This window comes from Beta vulgaris, chromosome 7 (assembly GCF_026745355.1).
Source record: "Beta vulgaris subsp. vulgaris cultivar EL10 chromosome 7, EL10.2, whole genome shotgun sequence".
Taxonomy (NCBI): Eukaryota; Viridiplantae; Streptophyta; class Magnoliopsida; order Caryophyllales; family Amaranthaceae; genus Beta; species Beta vulgaris.
The window spans coordinates 25,032,889-25,043,342 of NC_079208.1; positions in this window are offsets into that span (position 1 = coordinate 25,032,889).

The following is a 10,454-nucleotide window of genomic DNA, read 5'->3' on the forward strand; positions in this document are numbered from 1 at the left end:
AACAAGAAAAGGGCAGGGGCAAATTGGCTTGTTGGAGGAGATTTCAGGAAGTGGGGCTACCATTGGCCTAGGAGAACCAAAAGATACGAGCAGAGAAAAGATTTGTGATAACCAAATCTAAAAAGGCAAATATTCAGATAGAATGCAAAAATTATGTGAAGATGGATATGGCCCTTGGCTATTGGTGAGCAAAGGCAGGAGGAATTTACAAGGCAAAACAGTATTAAATGAGTTAAAAAAGAGAAATGATGAGAAAGTGGGTAGGAGAAGTAGAGTTAATTGGGTTAGAAAGGAGAGTTTAGGTAGTGGAAAGGACACCAACAGTGGAAGAAATAGTGGGAAAGGAAACCTGAGGTAACTATTGGAAGTTATTGCCAGGTAGGGAGGATGAGGGACAAATGGAGAACATCCAGTTAATGGCCTCATTAAACGAGAGGGAAAACAAAAAAGAAACATAAGCAATTAGGGAAGAAATAAAGGCCCTAAGCTCTAGAAAAGGAATTAAGAATTTTTGAAAAAACGATTGATATTCCTACCCACCTATTAAAAGCAAAGAGTTCAGATTATAAAGAGAGTAAGGGGGGAAAACAAAAGGAAGTACATGCAAACAAAAAAAAAACAGCTCTAAGAAACAGCATAATTCAAGAGAAAATAGAGGAAAATCAAAAGGAAACACGGAAGACAAAGGAATGATCATCTCCGATGGAAGTGAGCAAGGAAATGCAACCAACTTTACAAGCCCCTCATACACCCCTTTTAGCCCCTCAAATGTCCCACTTAGAGTTAAAGAACAAGGCAAACTTGACTTCCTCAATACTAATCAAACCCCTAGCCCAAAAGCCACCTCTTTATCCCTATTGGAGCTCTTCCATCCATCCTCCATGAAGGAAGATCCAACTCCCACCTCAGAACCCAAACATAACCAAAATGTCACCTCCGAGATTTGCAGCCTGGCATTACATAACCAAAGTTCTAACTCCACACACTCTTCCCCTATTTCCATCTTTCCCACCGCTCAACTATGGGATCTTCTCAAAATGAAGCCATTCCCCATGAAAAAAATAGCTCTGATCAAAGACTCAATAGACTATCTTACAAAGCATCAACAGGAGCTATCCAAGGAAGAATTGGTACCCTCATAAGCTCTTCCAACGGCTTTAATGATACCACCAAGAAACCCCCATTATTATTACACATCCTATCTCAAAGCGAAAGTCTCGACGTTGCACTATCTCAAAATCTGCTCTCAATCTTCAATTTTTCAGGGACTCCAGCTGGGAATTCAGATGGAAGCAAGGTATATAGGATGTAAGAACATAACATCGGACATAATTGCTATAGCAACACCTTTGTCGGAGCAGGACATATGGGCGATGGGAAGGATAGAGGAATGGAGGGATTGGAAGCTGGACATACAACAGGTCAATCGCTAGGGAATTGATGGTGAGAATGGGATCTTAATCAAGCTCCTAGGGGCGGGAAGTAATGAATTTGTCCCGCACTTGAAATCTTTAGTACATATTCATAATCCGGGAATTGTAATTTTGCTTGAAACCAAGGCCGGGGAAGATAGAGCTAGCCAAGCAGTGAAACAAGAAGGTTTTTGCGATTATAAGGTACTTCCCCGAGTCAGAAGGGAAGGGGGATTTGGATGATTTGAAAGACTAGTGTTGTAACAGTCGGTAAATAATGAGGGTTTAGTATGTGATTAAGTAACCTAAGTCACGGAATTTAAATGGGACCGTACGTAGATAATAAGTATGATAAGTTGTATGTGAAAATAAATTGTGCCTATGTGTAATTGTTGCTTAGAAAAAAAAAAATTAATAATAATAGAAACACTAGTTAAATGAGAGTATGAATAATGTAATCTGGATTCTAGGGTTGGCATATTACTTTAAGAAGTTGAAATTGTGAGAGTTGAGAATTATTGAAAGATAGGAATTATGTTTCAACTATTAAGCAGACTAACGGGTATGCTTAATAGAATGCACTTTAGAGTTCCTTTTAATAAATGGTGTTTTAGGTAAATCAAGGATTTCTATGTTAATGGTATTTGGGGTGGAATAATCATTTTGTGGGAAGTTAGACCACTAACATGTAATATAATAAAAAATTAAGGATTATGAAAGGACAAAAGAAGAGCAGAAAATTTTTGTGTAGGATCAAGTATGAATGAAGACCCCATTTAACTTACTGAAGGGCAAATCACGTGAAATAAAAACCTCCAAACATAGTTCACATGTACCCAAAGACATCAAAAAAGTTTCATCACAAAATTCCAAGGAAACGTTGCTGCCCAGATCAGAGTCTCTCACTCCTCCTTCCTCGCCAGACCTGCAGTAGTTGCAGGGTCTGGATTCCTCTTGGTTTTCTTCAATTTTTCTCTCTACAATCTTGCATGCAAGCCTAATTCATATTATATATATATATGTGCATAATGCGAAGGGAAAAATTCAAGCTTTAAGTGCCAAAAAGTTCAAGAAGCAAGGCCATTTTATTCAATCAAGGAAACAATAAGTGTATTGAATGTTTTAGGTGAATTAAGGTACTTCCTTTTAGGTATTTTCATATGAAATTTTGTGTGAATGTTACTTTGTGTTTTAGGAACAGAAAGAAGTAAGAATCACACCTTTAGAAGAAGGAGAAGTCGAGTTACTACCTTTGGAAGTGAAGGTACACAAAAATCAATCTCTTTTGGAACACTAGTTATGTGTAAATTTTGGAAAATTATTAAGAACAATTTAAAGGATGAATTTCTTGTTTTAGGTTATCATTAGCTACTGTATATTAGTATCAAATAGTCACATGTTTATTCATTGCATGTTCATAAACCAAGTGGAATTTGTGTTCTTTTTCTATGCTAGAAATTAGTCACGTGTTTACCGATTTTATTCATGAGATTTTTGTGTGTGTTGGTATGTGAAGTATTTTGGAATGATGTTTGGTTGATGGAGCAGTAGCTTCAGTGCCTATTAAGAGGTTGCATGCATAAGTATTCATGGTTAAAAAGATATTCTTGTGTTTGGTAATTGATTTTACATTAAAAGGGTGACTAAACCACCTTATTTTTCATGTTTCTTATAAGAATATGTTTCGCAAATGATAAGTGAAGTTTTGAGAATTTATTTCAAAAACTCATATAATTAAGTTACTATATTTGAGTAGTAAACCTTGTTTGAAGTGCTTCCTTATTCAATAACACACCAAAGAAGGAGGAAATACACCTAGAAATCGCATTTTTAGAGACAACTATGTTTAAGTTTTGTTTGAAAATTCGAAGAATGGATTTATTTACATTAGTTGGAAATTTCAGTAGGTTAAAGGTTTAAGAACTCATATTAGCAAGGTTAATTTGAAAGTTATGATTTATGATAATAAAATCTTCGTTTAGGAAATCTAAAAATATCCTTTTTACTTATGATAATTAAAGTTCTTTACTAGTTGAACTATATGGTCAAATCTTGATTTTGATAACTCGTTATGCACCTCCATTGTCATAAGCTCCTTCAATCATTCCTATCAAAGTAAGAAAGAGTTTCCTTTTAATAACAGACATTTGTGAATTGTTTTAGAAATTGTGATAGACGATTTTGAGTTCTTTTTGCGTATAGAAGAGGAATGTGTGTATAAAGTATGAGAGCATGTCCTATAAAAGCTTGCAAGCGAGTACATAGTAGGAGTTTAAACTCCGAATTGTGTGGAGGTCTGCATCTTGATGCATCTCAATGTGTGATCTCTTCTCCCTATGCATCAATATAAAATCGTTTTAACCTTGTGTTTGTATTGAGATGTTAACAATGAACTTGTGAACATTTGAAGTGTGTAATCTTATGATAATGTTGTTTTCCCCCAAAATATTGATTTGCATAAGAAACCTTGGAGTGTGATTACTCCTTATTTTCAGCCACCATAATTAGTTTCAGGTTGATTTGTGTACCAGCATAAGCTGATTTTTGTTCTATGAACCTGTCCTGGTGGGGGCAGACTCTTGTGCAGGAATTAGCAAGCTAAGGTAGGCAGATGGAAAGCTCTAGAAAAGTGATACCCAACAATCATAGCGGACCAAAGCTTGAACATGATCATCTTTTGCAAACTTAAAATCTGTCTTTATGAAGAATGTTTGGATGTACCTTATGATATTACTATGGGCATGTAATAACTAAACTATATTTTGTATGATGTGTGTTTTTCTTAACTCAGCTCGTAGAGTCAACTCAACCATATTAATGGGTTGACTTAAGTAGGTGACAGCCTCCGTACCATTTTTACTATGATTTGCTTCCGCTAATGTTATTAAGTATAATTTTCAATTGATTTAAAGAAAGTTAAAACGGGGGCTGTTACAAGTGGTATCCGAGCCAAGGTTTTTCTTTTTAAAAAGGAAAAGACGATTTCATTACTTATCCCCATATAGGTAGTCAGTTTGTTTTAAACGTGGATATTTCTAAAACGTTTTGATCGATCATGTTCACGGAAGCTAGGAAAGGCTATGATTGTAAGAGTAATATGCCTAATAGGCCAAATAAATGTGTGTAAGTTATGTGTGTGCTATTTACGTATATGTGTTATGTATGCGTAAATTAGATGTCTACAAGCAGCAATAGTAGTGGCAGGGGATCCAGAATCATCAAGAGGGGTAGCGTGTGTTGGGCAGTAAGCAGGGATGGTACCCGTATGTACCAAGCAGAACCGTATATGCATATAAATGAAGGACAAGATCCTCTTGAGTTTGTAAGAGCCAAAATGATTGACATAGAGGAGTATGATCGGCTATATGGAATCGGAGACCATAACCCCTATAACCGTCCGGGGATTCAAGCATATACTTTAATCGAGACGCTACCTCGGTACAAACCCTGGATAACTTTCCGTCTTACATACTGGAAGTTGTTTGCATTATATATAGCAACATCGTCCTTGCTGGATGATGATGTCATAATGGAAAACATGGACAAGAACTTGATTAGGTGGGATGGGAAACCGGAAGATGTGTTGATAGAGATAGAGAGAACCAAGCAAGCAGCCGGTATATGCAGGATATGAGTAGAGGGGCTAAGTATTGGGGTGACATGTTGAAAAGAGTAGCTCTGCATGAATACAACAGAACGACAGAAGGAAGGGGTTCCATCCGTACTCCTCCTGGCTCTACCGCTAGCACGACTCCGTCCCGACCTCGGAGGTCGGATGATTCTGCCACTAGCATGGCTCCTCCTCGGTCAAGAGGCTCTAGAGGATTGGGTCGGGATTCCGTAGTGCCAGGAATAGTGTTTCAAGGTAGTAACTCTCTAGTAAGCGATCCAGATTATGCTCCTGAGACTCCCTCATCTAGTAGCAACGATAGTGGTTACGCTTATGATCCATATAATGTACGCTAGGCTAGTATGAAAGAACAAGTGGAGAGGTTAAGGAAGAAGTTGATCAGTGTTATTTCTTTCTTTGAACTATTATGCTAAGTTTATCAATCCAGGTTGTATGTTAGATGGTTTTATATTTTATGTTTAAGGTTGCAAGTATTGGAAATAAAAGCAAGAGTTGTTGTATGAAGAATGTGTAGGAGGAAATTATTTCTTCCAAGTAGTTAATGATTAATTAAATATGTGGGTTAAATTGCTTATGAACTATTTATTTTGAATTAAGTTAGTATTATTTGATGGGAACTACTAAGAATCTACAAATGTTATTTTATAGGTTATGGTGAACATCGAAGTGAACAATGAAATCCGGCAAAATGTGGAAACTATTGAACAACCGGGACAGCCGGATAATTCGCAAAGTGAGCAGATACGCCAATTCAGGGAGAAGTACACCCGACTACTGGCAATTCTGGAAAAACAAGAGCCGAACAAGGACAATGAGGAGGGAAAATTTTATAAGAGACTCGCGACTCATAAGCCACGAGGATATGATGATGAAGCAGACCCGATGAAGTTCGAAGACTCGGTAGCCTATATGAAAAAACTACTAGAAGTAGTGAGTTGTCCTGAAAATCTGAAAGTAAAGTTGGCACCTTTCTACTTGGAGGGACCCGCTGATATATGGTCGAGTACAATCATGAAAACCTCTTATGAGGCTATTTCCACTTAGTAAATGTTTGTAGAAAAACTGAGAAATAAGTTTTTCCCTCCAGCTTTGAGAAGGAAGAAAGAGAATGAGTTCCCATTCTTGAGACAAGGACATTTGGTAGAGTATGCTGCCAAGTTCGTAGCGCTCTCGAGATTTGCTACATATTTCACTAGTAATGAAAGGGTGAAGTCCATGCGTTTCTTTGAAGGATTAAACTTGAAATATCAAAAAAAAATTGGAGTTTATAGTAGTTTTGAGGACTTGTATGATCGAGCTTTGGAGCATTAACGCATAAAACAGAAGGATGAAAGTTCAAATAGGAAGAAGAAGGGAAATGAAAAGTCTAGCGAAGGAGGTAATAAGAAATTCAAGTCAGATAAAACTGGGACGTCTATGGCTTTAGTCCCTACAAAAGTTGGAGAATGAAGGAAAAAGGAATGGAAATGTCATCGATGTGGAAAGGAACATTATGGGAAAAATTGTGAAGGCTAGAGCATTTGCTTTAAATGTATGAAGACGGGGAACAGGATCAGGGAATGTCCCATTTTGAACCAATCTAGGAATGCTCGAGGTAACCAAAGTCCTAGTGAAGTATTACTTCTGAAGCAGCAGGTGATTCAAGCTCAGGTCGCAACATTAAGGGATGATCGAAGATACCCGAAAGGGCATTTTCCCTAAAATCTGAACCATCTGAGGAACCGGAGATTATGGATCAGAGAGGTAATGTGATTACTAGGTCTTTTGATGTGTGTGATTTACCTGCATTTGTATTATTTGATTCAGGAGCATCCCACTCTTTTATCTCAAACATATTTTCATTCCGCATAGATTATAAACCCAAAGTAACTTTATGTAATTTAAATGTAACTCTGCTTTAAAAAACCACTTTCCAATGTAAGTATATGCTGAAAGAATGTGACATTAAAATTGCGGAGGTGGATTTGAAGGCAGATCTGATAATGTTTGACTTGGATGTGTATGATGTCATTATGGGTATGGATTGGCTGAGTGAAAATCGAGCTATAATAGAGTGTTATACACGAGTGGTGAAACTTCGGCCGTTCCTGGAGGAGGCTATTAACCATCAGGTTAGAGGCGGAGAAAGTGCCATAAAAGGACATATTTGTCAGGTAATGGAGCTAAGTGAGGTTGGATCGAAATCGATGAATATACCAGTAATTCGGGAATTTCCTGATGTGTTTCCGGAGGACTTACCAGGGTTGCCTCCACATAGAATAGTGGATTTTCATATAGATCTGATCCCGGGTGCTACCCCGATATCGAGAGCTCCAGATAGGATGGCGCCTGCCGAAATGGTGGAATTAAAGAAGCAACTAGATGAATTATTGCAGAAGGGTTATATTAGACCCAGTGTATCTCCATGGGGAGCACCGGTGCTGTTTGCCAAGAAAAAGGATGGTTGTATCAGATTATGTATAGACTATCGAGAAATTAATAAAATCACTATACTGAATAGGAATCCTTTGCCAAGTATTGATGATTTATTTGATCAACTGAACGGTGCGAGTGTATTCTCAAAAAGTGATCTGAGGTCAAGATATCACCAAATACGGATTGTAGAGGAAGATATTCCAAAAACAGCTTTCCGCACTCGATATGGGCACTATGAGTTTGTGGTCATGTCGTTCGGGTTGACTAATGCGCCTACGACTTTCATGGATTTGATGCAACGTTATTTTAAGCCGTTCTTGGATCAATTCGTGGTTATTTTTATAGATGATATCTTGATATACTAAAAGAATCATGAGGAGCATGAAGTTCATCTAAGAACAGTGTTGGCGACAATGCAGAGAGATAAACTGTATGCCAAACTTAGTAAATGTGATTTCTGGTTAGAAGAGGTAAAATTTTTAGGTCAAGTGGTGTCAAAAGAGGGTGTTTCAGTGGATCCAGATAAGATAAAGGTAGTTGATGAGTGGCCAGCACCGAAGAATGTGTTAGAGGTCAGAAGTTTCGTGGGCTTAGCAGGTTATTATCGACGATTTGTGAAGAATTTCTCCAAAATAGCATTACCCATCACAAATCTATTCAGGAAAAAGCACTCTTTTCCAATGGAATGAAAATTGTGAAGCCGTCGTACTAGAGTTAAAGCAGAGATTAACTAGTGCTCCTATTCTGACTCTTCCTTCAGGTACGGAGGGATCGAAGTCTATAGTGATGCTTCTGAGGAAGGTCTAGGATATGTATTGATGCAGCACGGAAAGGTGATCACTTACGCGTCTCGATAGTTGCGTCCGCATGAGAAAAACTATCCAGTGCATGATCTAAAGTTAGCTGTAGTTGTCTTTGCTCTAAAACACTAGGGGAAAAAAAGGAAGGGCTACGCTGGAAGGGCTGCGTTTTCTTCAAAATGCAGCCCTTCTTTCTTGTAGGGATGGGGTTTTAAATAAAACGCAGCCCTTCTTTCTTGTAGGGCTGCATTTTTAAAGAAAAGCACAACCCTTTAGAAAAAGGGTTGCACTTGTCCAAAAAACGCAGCCCTTCTTACAGTTAGAAGGGCTGCGTTTTTTGGATAAGCGCAACCCTGCCTTATCATATTTTTTTATTCTAATTGCGCGCATATACAATATACCTAAGCACAATTCATCCTTTCCCTCCCTTAGAAAAATTTTAACGAGCGAGAAAATCCCTTCCCACCAACCACCACCTTCTTTGCGCGAATCCTAAGTCTGCCAGCGCCTCCAGCGCGCCACCGCCACGACAACGCACCAATTGCATTGACGCCATTGGTTCATTCTCTCCTCCGTCCACTACATTGACGCCACATGTATAACTCATTCTCTCCTTCATTGCATTGACGCCACCACCAGTGCGCCACCACCACGCAGCTGCACCACCTTCTCTTCTCTTCTCTTCTCTTCTCTTCGCTTCTCTCCTCCACTATGAGTTATTGTGGAGCATCACTTCTCTCACTCTCTTTCGCAGTAAATCTCCTCTCACTATCTATCCTCTTTTACATTTCTCTAATTTTTGTTTAATTTGATGGAAACTTCTATTTTTTGTTGTTAAATGTGCTTGTATTTGCTCAAAGAGTGATTGTCTGGGGTGGGTTGGGGTGGGGGAGGGCTGAGGGAGGGTGGTTGGGGTTGGGGTGCTGGGCAGGTGGTGGGGGAGGGCTGGCAGGGGTTGGGGAGGCTGGACAGGGGGGCGGGAGGGCTGGCAGGGGTAGGGGAGGGCTGGGGATGTTGGGGAGGGGTGGGGGAGGGCTGGAAGAGGGTGAGGAAGGGTTGGGGATGCAGGGCAGGGGGTGGGTGAGGGCTGGCAGGGGCTGGGGGAGGGTGGGGGAGGGTTGGCAGGGGCGGGGTAGGGTTGTGGCGGTAGATTTATTTGTGTTTCTTGATATGAGATTGTATGAAAACGCAATGTAATTTAGCTATGAAATCTACAAGTTCTTTGAATCATCATCATATGCCTAGATACCCGTTCAAGCCTTACTCATTAGGAGTAAGTCTTGAATAGCCCCCGATTTGGGACTGTTCTTGGACGTTTGATCTCACTTAGGTGGTGAATATGTGTCTTCTTTTCAATTCTGAGGAAATTCTTGGCTTATCGTTTTTCTACATTGTTCTCTGGGTACATAACTAGATAAGCAATTATCTACATTGTGTACTTGTAGAACTGTAGGGAAATGCTGCCGGATTTTCCTTAGATTTGAAAAGTCGGCATATATTCACTAGTGAGATTAGACGTCCAAGGATGGAATAGGTTGGAGTGATAAGGACCTTCAGCTGCATGCATATAATTGAACATGTCACTATCTTAGCTTGCTCTATACGTGTGTGATTTGAATATGTGAGTGTATGTACTTAATAATGATTGATGCATTATAATGAATGTTGTGTTTAATTATTAGGGTGGTCTTCTTGAATGAGATGGATCGTACTTGGATGTATGGTAGTCGTGAATCGATTGAGTTTGTGAAAGGGTCTAGGAATTATGTACAACTGCATTAGAATATCAAACATCCTCTGGAGCAGTCGACTTTTATTGTCCTTGTGTCGATTGTAGAAATGTGAGCAAGGTTAGTAGTATACATGTGGTTAGGGAGCATGTCTTTCGCCGTGGGTTTAGGCCTCAATACCACGTATGGGTTTGGCATGGTGAGCAGGGGAGGTATATAGGAAGCTCTAGAGTAAAGAATGATGATGTGAAGAAAAGAAGGATGATGAGTTAGGGGATGAGAATTTGGATGATGAGTTTGGAGATGACGATAGGGATCGGGTAGACGAGATGATACAGAGGTTGAAGATCAGTCGTGTAGACGACCTCGTATTTTTGAGTCTATGTCTGAGGCTGCTGAAAAGTCGTTGTATCCAGGTTGTACAAAGTACACCAAACTTTCCGCGGTGGTAACACTATTCAACATT